The sequence below is a fragment of the Rhipicephalus sanguineus genome, chromosome 1, assembly GCF_013339695.2.
Source record: "Rhipicephalus sanguineus isolate Rsan-2018 chromosome 1, BIME_Rsan_1.4, whole genome shotgun sequence".
Taxonomy (NCBI): Eukaryota; Metazoa; Arthropoda; class Arachnida; order Ixodida; family Ixodidae; genus Rhipicephalus; species Rhipicephalus sanguineus.
The window spans coordinates 268372947-268386463 of NC_051176.1; positions in this window are offsets into that span (position 1 = coordinate 268372947).

Consider the following 13517-nt stretch of genomic DNA (forward strand, 5'->3'; position numbering starts at 1 on the left):
ATTTTGTAGGATATGTCAGGTAAACACGTTTCCCGGCAAAGAAAAAGGCGGGTAACGTGGTTTTCGTCGAAACCATGACGTGTCTGCGTGCAGTCGTTTTTCTTCGAGCAGCCAAACGCGCACTACCAGCAGTACACGTGTATGTATTACCTTTGCGGGGAGGGTGAGGCAGCGGCTAACAACTATACAAAAGACAGTCCACATACGCAAGCCTCGATTCCTCTCTGCGTGCAAGGGAGAGAGAGAGAGAGAGAGATAGAAATAAAAATAAACATTGGTTAATCGAGCTAGAGATCTCATACCCTATTTTATTTAGTTATTTATTTCAAACAGACTTTGTGGGTCGCCTTACCGTAATAGACATAACACTGCTTTTTTGTTTTAGCAGATATGTTATATAGGAGAGGTTGGGGCCTTCAGTGGCGCCGTGTCAAAAAATGAAAAGAAAAACTATGACTGAACAGAATAAAAAGGCGCACGAGACAGCAAACAATCGCGAATATTTGCGAGGTCCCATGCACGAGTAAATGAAGACACTGAAGCGAGTAAACTGGCATATATATATATATATATATATATATATATATATATATATATATATATATATATATATATATATATGTGTGTGTGTGTGTGTGTGTGTGTGTGTGTGTGTGTGTGTGTGTGCCATGGGTCAAGCATTGTTTGCTTCAAAGTGAACGCTCGATGGCCTAAAACCATCAAATAAGCTATTAATTGATCTTCACCACTAAGTATCGAGTCATGCACGGACAGCCACGAAGGAGGCGTATCACATCTTTGTCGGTGAGACCACAGTGATAATGCACATTGCAGACCAGCATTACATTAAATTATGCGTGAGAAATGTCGCGTATACGATGTTCCAAGTCGCAGACTTTGCAATATAGTTACATAATTGCTATTGTCGCTTAACCTTATCCGAATGCACAGGTTTTGTTAACGTCTATAAATAATATGGGTCCTATCATTTTGACTTCCGATAAAACCAGGTGTTAGAGCTATATCTACGTCTAAATGCTAAGTTTCATGACGTACGCGCACCTCTTACTGCTAACCATTGTAAGTGGTGCATGTGTGCTGCAGCGTTCGCTATAGCGTTTATTTTTGCGGCCATCGAGACGAAGAATTGCAGGGAATTACATTAGGCTTATTGCTTAAAGAAATAATGGTAATTTTGTTGCAGCACCGCGCCCATTAACCTATCTATCTCCACAAAGTGATGCCTATAGTCTGCTTGTAGCAAGCGTGCGAAAGTGAAAGATAATTTGCGCAGTAGTAATGTTCTTTTATGTCATGCCCGCGCAGCAACGGCTGGTTGTGCGCGATTGCTGAGTAAATATCAGTTGAAGTTCGGCGTTTCTCGTGTGCACGTACTCGTTCTGTCGCAGCCGTGAAAACTGGCTGCGTAAAACCATGTTTCGTAATAAGGTAAGCTGCACGCTGCATGGATTTTTCTTTGCATGACAAACTGCCAGCTGCTTGTATACGTCACTGAAACCGCCATGCCGTACTATAAACACGTCGAGAAGCAGGGTTCATGACGCCACGCGAATGTTACCACTACGTGGTACGCGGGTTGTGTTGTACGCGGGTTGTGTTGATCTCGTAGCCAATATGGCCGCGAGATCGAGCGGAGTCGCCGCCTAGCGGCTTCTGGCTGAACCGCGCCTAGTGTGGATTGCTCCATGCGTCGTCTGCTAGCCCCGTTGTGTTTGCATGTGCGCGTACGTCATGCAGATCCTCAAAAGGCAGTTTGTACCGTTGCGTTAGTGCAACTTTAACTGCTCGTACGTATGCCTAACACGATATGAAGAAGCATTTGGTTTTGATCGGCTGTATATGTACTGTAATAAGGTCAGAGAGTGCACTTGTCGAGACTGCTGTGTGTGGTCATATCACGAGAGTCATATCAGTGTAGGTGCCGCTCTGTGGTTCAAGCGCATTGCAAAGTGCACTTGGCGTTGCCCTAAAGATGAGAAGTATTAAATCTCATGTGAATATAGCCTTTTAGCGGCACGATGGTAAAAAAACGGCTCGCATGTACTTGAGCGTTGTGGTTAGGTGTTATTTATACGTTACGCGACGAGCTTTAGTTGTGTATGGTCTCCCACTACACAGAAATATTTCTGTCAAGTCACGTCTGACGCTCCGGTACTCAAATTGTCCCCTAAAAAGAACAGAAAATGAAATGACACGGAAATCGCAAAACTGAGTTGCCTTGCGCAATTTTAACTTGTGGCGAAATTTATACAAAAACACCCGTGTACTTAGATTAAGGTGCGCGTTAAAGAGCGCTGATGGTACAAATTAATCCAAACGACGTAGTTTACATTTATGTCGTAGTAATTTCACGCGAAGCCACATCTTTTTTCTTTACATTATCTTGAGCGTTTGTGTTGCATTGTTTGGATTGACGGAAGGCAGCGGACATTATTCGTATGAAAAAACGTACTTTGGTCCTGTGAAATAACCGGACCTTTGTTCCATTACTGTCGTGCAAGTAATCAATCGAAGAAATTTCCGTGCTGTACAGTTACCTTTGTGTGCTGTTACTGGAATAAGAACAAGCGTGTGCGTGTTAAACGTCTCCGTAGCGGTAAAGCGCTGTCAGCCACGTAGCTTTCCTCAGTAAACAATCAACTGTCCTACATTTCATGGAGAACTGAATAAGAAATGCGAATGAATATTTGAGCACGCAGTGCACGAAGTGCTATTTACACTCATCGTGCAGGAATACGGGCTTTCTTTTTGTTGAGGGGCATCCAAATGAACAAGAAGTAAATAGTTAATTCAGTCGCGCTATACAGCAGTGCGTAGTAGGTGGAACACAAGCTAAACATGTACAAATAAAACAACAAGTAAACGTCACCCATTGCGAAAACGCCGACTGTGAGGCGGGCAACCCGTTCGTTGACAAAATGCGCTTCTCTCACAAGTAATTGTAACGTTCGGCGCGCTTCGTGCATTAATTCGGGAATGAAGAGCGCACATATTACCACAAAGCTGCAGTCAACGCATTTTGTTTGCCGGAAATCGGGTCACATCGCTCACAACGAAGCGCTGTTGTGCACGTTTGTATACACGCCGACAACCGCCTATCCACACTATATAGCGCGGTGACGGTGCTGCCACCTGTAGCCCGATCTCGCGGCGAATAGCACCGAGGTCAACAGCGTTCCAGTACTGGCATCATTTGACATCAGCAGCAGTAAAAATGTGGCGCTGCCGTCATCTTTACCACGATTTTGTAGTACCAGCACGTTTAAGGGACCTTCACTAGGCAAGCGCAATGCATGCACTGCGCGCTCACACTCGCGGCTGCCAAGATTTACAACGCTGCGCCGCGGAAAGATATCAAACATAAAGTTCATATTAAACGTCGTTTGCCCATGTTATCGCGGGCACCGCGTTCCAAGATGGAGGGATGACGTACAACACCGAGTGCGTGTACCTAGATATCGGCAACGTTTCTAGAACCAATTAAGCTTCACAGCTCCGCGCGTGCCGGCATAGAACCTGCCGCCGCGAGCCGCGACGCAGGGAGTTGCCGATTACGACGCATACCGCGTTGCTAGGAGCTCGCTTGTTTCCTTGCGTCATTGTTCTAGAATTTCGCCTAACCGAGCGGAGGAAGAGCTGCGAAACTGATTTGGTAAAAACGCTGGAGCATAAGCTCTGGCGAAAGAAAAAAGGCGCGTCGCGCAAACGCATCGTGACGTGTGCGTGACGTACTGATGCGCGAACGTCATGTGATCTTCCGGCTACGGTACGGAGGAAGGCAGGGAAGGAGTTTGGCTTACGAAGGCTAAACGGGGCACAAGCGTGAAGTGAAGCTTGCCTCCTCATATCACGGTTTGGCGCCGCTGCTGAATACTTATCTCTGCTTGTAGTGAACCATTAAAAAAAATTCTTGCAATAGAATGCTGCCTTGGGAACGTAACAACTTCTACTGAATAACTAAAATTTGCTATGTGGCCTGGTGAGGGGCTCTTTAAGAAGCTGCGTCTGTGACGTCACGTGAAAGCCATCAATACCCGCCTTCTACACCGTTTTTTCCTCTGAATGAGAAGCCGTAGTCCTGTTTCAGCGGCAGAGAGCGCACTCACCCCCACGGATCGTTGTGTGCAATCGACGCACCGCTGCATAGACGGATGCTAATCGGGCACTTATTAATAACGATCGCATATCCGGCCGTTTAGTGGCCGGAGGCCTTCATCATATTTGGCAGGAGAGAAAAAGGAAGCAAATAACTTGATGAAAGAAGGGAGCCCAGGTGCACGACAGCGTATACTGCCCCGTTCGCGGTTCATTGCATGAATGCTTCATTGCGGCGACCGAGCCTCTGCGCGGTAACATTGTCGCGACAATGGAATGCGCGCGGCAGTTACGGCTCATTTCATCTGGCACACTGCGCGACATGCTCCCCGCTGCATTGTTGTTCCAAGTGAATCGATCGGTGCGCTCTTGCTGCTTCGTTTTGGTCTCCTAGCCGAATAACCCGAGCATGCAGACTCGGGAAACGGTGAGCGCGACTCGTGGCCCGCTGCTTCGTGTGTAGGGAATCACAGCTGTGCTAAATACAGCCACGAAAACCGAATGCGCCCGTCATTCCCAGCGATAGTGCAAAGTTTAAAATTTAGTTGCGGGACTTTGCTTCCCAAAGCCCCGATATGATCGTGAGGCAGGCCGTATAGTCAGGGACTCCGAATTAAATTTGATCACCTCAGGTTCTTTGACGTGCACCTAAATCGGAGTAAACCTCAAGCTGCCTCATTGCAGCCTTTATCTTAGCCTCCTCCATTGTTTGCAGCAATTTGTAATGGAAATAAGTAAAAAAGAAAAGCACACGGAGGTTCTTGCATTCTGCGCCCATTACCCGCCAGGCGTCGTGCTGCTAAGCTCGAAGGCGTAGGTTCGATTCCCGGCCACAGCGGCCCCATTTCAGAAAATTTATCACACTTGTGTACTCGCGGCTTCAAAAATAATTTTTGGTCCTTTTCTTCCTCACGTTGACAGGAGATGTGGGTGTACCTCGACGCGATCTCTGCGTTTTTATCAAAACAACATTTTTGGAAGTTTGTGTATTTTTTTCTCGGGAACTAGAGGGCATAAGCAAACAAAAATTCTCAGATGTGTTAACTAGTGGAATTTACATAACTGGAACTAGAATAAGTAGCCTAGGTGTATTTGTGTTTTTTAGTATAAAAAAACATGTGGCAATTTTCATACATCGACAAACGTAAAAAAAACATAACAAATGTACTTTTTGTTGTACGCTCACAGTTTTAGTTCCACTTCTGTAAAGCGTTGTTTGCTACCTCTGTGCAAACTTGCAATGCTCTGCAAATAGCAGTTCTTTAGAAAAAAAGTACATAGGTAGAAAAAGCAAGAAAAATACACTAAATACAAGTTAAAACTAATTTTGAGTTCCAATGCAACCTGTCTCTCTCTTCAAGATTTCTTGCAAATTTTATAACCATAGCTTTTATTACCACTGCTTTACAGCCAAATTTTGAAACTCATTTTCAAAGTCTCACTATGTAACATTTGTACAAATGCGTCGTGGTTTATTATAGACAACATAGTGTGGTATTAGGGACAACATCCATCATTCCAATGAAGGATGGCACACAACAGTGGCAAGTTATTTAGTTGGTTAGTACGTGCATACGGAACTAAAATTTTGAAGGGGTGATCTAGGCGCGGGAAAATGCGATGGGCAGGCAATATGTAAGAGGTAGCAAATGACGAATGGTTATGATAAAGCTTGTGAAAATGAGGTAGCAGTGCCAGCATGTCTTCTTTTCTCTAGTGATGGGAAGTTCAGTGATGCTTTGATATTAGTCATGCTAGAATGACGTAGTAGTTTCTAGTTATAAATCGGACAGATTTATTTTGGATAGACTCTAGCTTATTAATTAAGTATATCGGATGTGGGTTCCAAATGAATGAGGCATATTCTATTTTGGAGTGAACCAGTGGGGTGTATGCTGTAAGTTTCGTCTTCCAATTGGCTTGATCTAAGTGGCGTCTGATGAATCAAAGTGTTTTGGATGCTTTAGATGTTATTGCGTTAATGTGGGCATTCATTACATGTGAGGTCAGCGGAGAGGTGCACGCCTAAACACTTTATTGAAGAAGCGTGTTCTGCAGGCATTGCGTTAATTGCGTTAAGTTGATAGTAGTCGTAAAAGTTAGAACTTTTGTTTTAGAAACGTTAATTTTCATTTGCCATCGATCGCACCAAGTGGAAATGCTATTAAGGTCTTTTTGTAAAGCGATGTGGTCGTTGCGGTCAGTAATCTGTCTATAAATCACACAGTCGTCGGCAAATAAGCGAGTAGTAGATATCAGGTTGTTAGTAACGTCGTGAATGTAGATGAGAAACAGTATAAGTCTAAGTACTGAGCCTTGTGGTACCCCCGATTTAATTTGAATTCATGAAGATGAACAGTCATTTACAGCCACAAATCGATAACACTTACACAAAAATTCAGTTATCCAGTTGGTAATGTTTCGGTTCATGTTAAGGCAGTCTAGCCTCATTAATAGACGACTGTGGGGTCTTTATCAAATGCTTGAGCAAGATCGATAAATACGGCATGAATTAGTATAGACGCATGAACGGCATGATGGAGGTCGGTAACTAATTTGAATAATCGTGTTTCACATTAACGACCGCGCTGGAAACCATGTTGCTTAGGAATGAAGTATTTATGCTCAGTTAAGTACTTCATTACTGCAGATGATATGATGTGTTCTAGTAATATGCAAGGTGAAAGGGGCCTGTAATTTGATGTCACGGAGGAATCTTCTCATTTGAATACTGGAATCACGCGAGCCATTTTCCAAGTGTCAGTCACACATACAGTATCAATGGATTGTTGAAATATAGCTACAAAAACTCGTGATACGACCGGCTTAGTAATTTTAAGTAACTTAGGGCGTATGCCATGTGGTCCAGGTGATGAGTTATTCGCAAGACGTTCAATAGCCGATTTGATACCTTCTGGAGTGATCAAGATGTCATTCATAGTGGCGTTAAAGGAGTCGAATTTTAAATCGGCAAAAATGGGCTCTTCCTCAGTGAAAACGGATTCAAGAATAAGTTTAGTTCTTCTGCAGCCTCTGACGATGACAACAGCTTATCGTCTTTAGGTTAATGAATTGACTGTCCAGAGGAAGTCTCAGGAATAACCACTTTCCAAAAATGTTTAGTATTGTTTGTTAGCTGCGCAGGCAAATCTTCATTAAAAAATTTGTCTTTAGCTATTTCTTTATCGCATAACTTGGCATGATTTCTCTACTCTTCCCAATCGGCATCAGCGCCCGAGAATCTTGCTTTGGATACAAGCGCTTTTTCTTGTTGATGCACGGCCTGATATGCGAGGTGAACCACGAGTTGTGACTGGAAGATGTGATTGTGATTTTAGGAATGTATTAATTTTTTATTGCGAAAGCAATTATATGGACACTCTCGGCTGGTTTTGGCCGTCGCCGTCATGTCCCGGATATGTATATGTGTGTATATATAAATAATAGTCATAAAGGAAAACAAATCCCGCCACCAGGATTCGAACGTGCGACCCCTTGCTCCGCAGCGTGCTGCCTTAAACGTGCCACCGGCTGCTTAGCATAGCAACGGCGAGCTATTTGTGTACACCATTTAACGCTAACGGCACCCAGAGCTCGAAGGTGCTTCAGTGTGTGTAATATCAACCGTGAGATTGCCCAAAGCGCGCCCTTTAAAGCAACGCTCGTACATTTCCCTTCAGTTTGAAAGCTGCCCTTGAGACGCGCACTAAAAGTGGCCCATTTCTGTACCCACTGACGATGTGGAACGCCGAGTTGATGATGATGATGATGATGATGGTGATTTGAGGCTAACCCCCTTGTATCGGGCGGGCAAGATTAATTTGCCCTAGCCAGGAAGAAAAAATAAAAGTAAATAATGCGTAGAACGCCACCGCGCGGCAGGAGCCGCGGAGGGGTCACTTCACGCGCCGCAGGTAAAAAAAAAAAGAAGCCTAAGAGCGTTGTGTTCTAGCGCGCTGCTCAAACACGAAGAAGTAACAACCGTAACCGTTGTTAGTTCACGCTCGTCCTATGTGCACCTGTGCGTTCTTTTCGAGCGTCCTTCCTCGTGTTTGAGCAGCGCGCTGCAAGTGTCGAGCTGTGACCGTTGTTTATTCGCGGTCGTCCTGTGTATCTTCTTTTCGTTAGTCCTTTGAGCTCGAGCGGCGCGTTGCAAGTATCGAGCTGCTTGCCGTTCTTCGTGTGACATTCTAATTTGCTGCTATCGCATCCATTGCTTCGCCGTTGCGGCGAAACTGTGACCTTTTTACAGCGAAAGCTGTTATGAGATCATTTCACCGGCCGTTTTTGGCGCCGTAGTTGTCCGCCGCCGCCGCCGCCGGTGTCCGTAACCAGTATCGCTCGAAATAAAAAAAAAAACGAAATAAGAAAAAAAAATCCACGACGGAACGAGGTTCGAACCTGGGCCCTCTGCGTGGGAGCCCAGTATTCAACCTCTGAGCCATGCCGGTGCTTTTTTTTTCTTTCATGGTATTTATTACAAATGTGTGTAATTTGCATACATAGCGAACAAAATACTCGAGGCGGCCTCTACCAGCGTACAAGCGTTACACAGAAGTCCTAAAAGGGTATTAAAGCTATACATTTCATGAAGAGTGGATACCAGTCCGGTTGAAACTCTAATTGTTCGTAAAAGTCTTTTAGCTGAAGAGCCATTTGAAACTGCTTTGCAAAAATGTCCTATACAGGCTTCATGTCGGGAAGGAACCACATTAGCATATGCAATATAGCGTGGTAGAAGAGTAAAATAAGCACCAAGCGTCGCACAACGCGAATTCTGTAACCAGGCGTCAAACAATGCGAATTGCGCAACGAGTAGGTTGTTGAATGCTTCCAACCCATTACAAAGGGCTCTGCCATAATTCTTCATCGTCATCAGGCACAGCATCAACAAAGTGCGCATAATGCCTTACATGCGTTTAGCAGGTACCACGGCTCTCTGTAGAATGACGAAAAATGGCACAGTGCCTGCTGCCCTACTTCTCAAAAATTACAATGATTTATAGCGTAGTGGGTTCCTCGCAAATGCACTTGTATTGGTTGCCAAGGAAGCCCATAAGCGCATGATCCATTTCCTCGGGGTCTCAGTAAAGTTCTTCGCCCTCCCCCCCGTCTCTCTCCCACGTCAACGTATGTTATAAAGCATGACGGGAGAGGGAAATAGCGACCGGGCGTCACCCAATGCTAATTACATAACTGGTGGGTCGTTTAAAGCTTCCAACCCATTACAAAGGGCTGAGCCATAATTCTTCATCGTCATCAGTCGTCGCGTCAACAAAGTGGGCTCCCATGATTCATTTCCTCAGAGTCTTAATAAAGTTAATTCCCCTCTCTATCTCTTTCTCACGTTAGCGTATGTTATAAAGCGTGGTGGGAGAGTGAAATAACGACCGGGCGTCACACAATGCGAATTACGTAACTAGTGGGTCATTTAAAGCTTCCAACACATTACAAAAGCCTCAGTCATAATTTTTCATCGTCATCGCATGAAGAAACTGCACATAATGCCTTACAGAGGGTACCTCGCTTCTTCACAGAATGACGAGTAATGTCGTGGAGGGTGCTTTCCAACTTCACAAAAATTATGATTTGTGGCGCAGTGGGTAGGTTGCTAGTGTAGTTGTATTAGTAGCCACAAGATAGTTTATAACGGGCTCTAGAAATGCCACTCTTCGAGCTTTCGCTGTGACTGTGCTGCGCTTTCCGCGCAGGCCTGGCGTTTTTTTTTTTTTAATTGTAAGAGTTTCTCGTGAAAAACTCGCCAGTTTTCGTTAGTATCACGAGAATGGAAGCTGGTGAGAAAATGATCAGAGAAAGATAAGTCGGACAGAAGGTGCTCTACGTCAGCCCGTTTGTAGTGTGTACAATACTTTATTTTGTTTTTCTGGCTTTACGACCTTTATCATGGTCTCGCAGTGCAGAATATCGTGGTCACTAATACGTACATTCTAGCACAGGGACGCGCATATTCTCAGGTTCTGTAGGGAGCACTAAATCAAAAACAGAACTTCCGTGTGTAGGAAGAAAAACCATTTGCGTCATACTAAAGAATGAGATTGTATCGAGGAATTCTGTACACCCATTTCTTCCCGCGTACAGGTGTGCATGTCCGCCAGTCTATTCCTGGATAATTAAAATCTCCGGCTAATATTATGGATGATATTGGATGTTTGCATTGAACAAAACTAAGTTATACAAATTCGACAGAAGCGTCTGGCGGACGATAGCACACCCCGATGATACAAGTTACATCTGGTGACAATTGTTGTGCCTGACAATGACTTTTTATACGGCAATCATAACGCCGCCACCACGCTGATCTGACTTGTCCTTTCTGAAGATATTGAAATTAGTGGACAAAGCGAGTTCGATATTAGACACGTCAGGATTTAACCACGTCTCTGTACCGAGAACTAAATCCGCACTACAGAATTCAATGAGTGTGAAAAGTTGATCTTGTTTGTTAAGGAGGCTGCGAAAATTCAATACAACAAGAGATAATGTATGCGCACAGCGATTTCTGCGTCATGCATTGTTTACACGTGATTCGTGCCTTTGTATTTGAACAATTGTGCTGTTGTTAGCATTTTAAAATACGCACAATCTGTTACCCAGGAGAACCTTATCAAAGAACAGCTTATACTTTTCGCCAGGTTTCCGTTCTACCTTTAGAAAATCACGAAGTTTCTTTTAGATGCGAAGTATCTTATGGCGGAGTTCAATCCGGTGGTGGTGGTGGTGGTGGTGGTGTGCGGCGTGACCACCCTTACTGCGCATGCGCACACCCTCTCCACTCAACCTTTCCCCTCCCAACTTTCCCTCTCCCCTCCCCCTCACCACTTCCCCTCTCCCCTCCCCCTTTCCACTCTTCCTCTGAAACGCGGGCTAGACATGCCGAAATTCTCTCCTGCGCAACGCCGCGATAAGCACCGGCGCATGCGCGTCCCCTCCCCCTCTCTCTCCTCTCCTACGCTGTGCCCCCCTCTCGCACGCCTGCTGACTGCGTTCTCCGCTCGCCCTGTGAGAATTAACGGCCAGGCTAAAGGGAAGACAAGACGCGCGTAGCGTTCCTCTTCGCGTTCCACGACGCGAGGTCGGTAGTATGCCCAAAGAAGGCCAACGGAACGCGATCGTGCAAGTGCTCCGGCTTCGCATCGCCTCATAGTCCCCTTTTAGCGGGAAATGGTGTAATTTCTTATCATCTCTATCCTTGGCGAGACGTCCTCTTCTACCCAGACTCGAGGTCAAGATAATTTCTGCAGCTTGTAGGCGTTTCTTAGAATGTTACTCTTGTGTTTAAAGTTAAAAAATTTCACTGCAATCGGCCGAACGCGTTCATGTGTGGCTCGTCCTACTCTGGCACGTTCAATTTCACCCAGCTGAATGCCAAGATGCTGAGTGACAAATTCAGAAATTATTTTTTTCTGTGCCGTTCCATTGTTCGGCTGGCTGTTCTGGAACAGCTTTTAAAACTAGGTTATTCCTTGGCATTCTGTTATTCAGGTCGTCGACCAGTAAATCTGCTTGCTCTGTCTGTTTCGTTTCAATAGTAATGAGAACTAACACACAATAACGCCAACCAAGGTATAGGAAAGCATCGCAGTTGTCGATGCAGTTGACATCGCAGAGCAAAGCGGTAAGCCTGTTTCACATGCGAGCGATTTTGCTCCAAGAGCGGAGCGGCTGCCGTCGCGGTAGCCCAAAAACAGGTTTTAAGAGCGACCAGTGGACGCTCGTAACGCCAGCGATCGAGATCGCCGGAGTTGGAAAAATTCGCTCGCTGCAGAGCGTCTGCCCAAGGTCACCCAATGGGAGAGCAGTGACGTGGGGAGCACGTCATTGCAGGGGCGGAGTCGAGGAGCGGGTGCGTGCTCCAGGAGGAACTCGGTTTCCTAGCAGACAACATTCGCTGTAATGAGCTGGCAGTGTGTAAACGCCGTTTTTTTTCCTTTTGTTGTTCTTTACTGCGCTTCCATCAAGGCATACAAATCGTTTGCACGTGTCATTTTGGTCTTTTGTATCTTTATCGAATCGTGACACCAACACAGGTCCGTACACGGGGACCCTACGGCACTGCGCACTTGTTGGTCGCAGGACGTGTTTCAGTTTTTTAGATGCGAAATATCTTAAGGCGGAGCTCAATCCAGTGGTGGTGGTGGTGGTGGTGTGCGGCGTGACCACCCTTACTGCGCATGCGCATACCCTCTCCACGCACCTCCTCTCAACTCACCCTCTCCCCTTCCCCTCTCCACTTTCCCTCTCCACTCACTCTCTCCTCACCCCTCTCCACTTTCCCTCTCCCCTCCCCCTTTCCACATGTCCTCTGAAATGCGGGCTAGACATGCCGAAATTCTCTCCTGCGCAACGCCGCGATGAGCTCGAGCGCATGCGCGTCCCCTCCCCTTCTCTCTCCTCTCCTACGCTGCCCCCCTCTCGCCCGCCTGTTGACCGCGTTCCCCGCTCGCCCTGTGAGAATTAACGGCCAGGCTAGATGGAAGATACGACGCGCGTAGCGTCCCTCTTTGCGTTCCACGACGCGAGGTCGGTAGCATGCCCAACGAACGCCAACGGAACGCGATCATGCAAGTGATCCGGCTTCGCATCGCCTCAGGGTCCCCTTTAGCGGGAGATGGTGTAATTTTTTTACTACTCTGGCCCAGCACGTTCGAATAGTTTACTGGTTTTTTTTTTTCTCGATGGTCACGTACCCCGAAGACGACAAATGCGAGCCCCCCAGACGACGACATTGTGGGTTTGCAATGGTTGCCGGCTCAGACGGCGCACCAACGCCTTGCGGCATTCGAGAGCAAAAGCCACCGAAAGCACTGTGAAAGCTTAAAACCACAAAAACCAATTCTTTCTTTTGATTTTTCCATGGCCAAGTGTATGGGCGTGCAAGAAGACTTGCGTGGTAAAAAAAGAAAGCTGGAACAGAAATAAACGTGACTACTGAAGTTTAATTGCACTCTGATACACTGCACATTTTCGTCATTCAAGGTTTAGGCGCGTGAAAATCGAGCACCGAAGTAGAAGGCTGGTGAAACTCGCAACCCAAGTGCACCAAAACAAGCGAACTCGGAGAAAGGAAACCCGCGGGTAACGGGCGCTTTCCACAACCATCACAGCGCATCGCAGAGGCGCGCGCCGCGCAAAAGCGGTGCATGTGAAACGAAGCCCCGTCTGAGCGTCCTGTCGCCGCTCAATCGCCGCGGGCCCCGCCGCTCATTCGCTCGCATGTGAAACAGGCTGTAGACGCACGCGCGATTTCTTCAGGTGACAGGCCCAAATCCGGCTCAGTGCCGCCGTAGCTCAGTGGTAGAGCATCGGACACGTTATTCGAAGGTCGCAGGTTTGGTCCCTGCCGGCGGCAAGTTATCTTTTCGTCTACTTTACTTTCTTCA